Here is a 739-nt window from a genome sequence, read left to right on the forward strand (position 1 = left end):
AAAGCCATGTGTTTGGAAAAGAAGCTTGCGGTGGAGAAAAAGCTAGAGAATGGAAAAATGCAAATTTCAACAAAAGTGGCTGGAAAACGAGGTATTTGGGACATGGAAGCAGCCAATCAATGGCAAAGATGACGAAGGATTTTGCTTTTTATATTTATATATATATGTATATATATATATGTATATGTGTATGTATATGTGTGTGTATATGTATGCATATATATATATGTGTATATGTATGCATATATATATGTGTATATGTATGTATATATATATGTGTATGTATATATGTGTATATATATAGATGTATATATGTGTGTATATATATATATATCTATATATATATATATATATATAGATATATATATATAGATATATATATATCTACAATAAACTTTATGACCTAAAAATGTAGATCAGTTTACCATCTTGTTTTAAATCGACATGTATATGGCACTCGTTGTTGAAATGCCTCTCTCTATTTATGTGTGTGCAGTATAGCATGTTTTTAACATTTATAAAATGCCTAAATTTAAATAGAAGAATATAATACACATATTAACACATTGAATTAATAGAATGAATAAAACGGTTTGTTTAATCTTATATCTAATGAAATGTGTAAGTCCTCCATGGACACTCTCCCAGGTGGAGCATCATAACCCACGCTAATTCCCGTCACTGTCCGTGGTCCTGAACTGTGATCACGTGATCTTCCTCCTGTGTGTTAGCTGCGTGT

Source organism: Cyprinodon variegatus, unplaced genomic scaffold (assembly GCF_000732505.1).
Source record: "Cyprinodon variegatus isolate N-32 unplaced genomic scaffold, C_variegatus-1.0 Scaffold38, whole genome shotgun sequence".
NCBI classification, from domain to species: domain Eukaryota; kingdom Metazoa; phylum Chordata; class Actinopteri; order Cyprinodontiformes; family Cyprinodontidae; genus Cyprinodon; species Cyprinodon variegatus.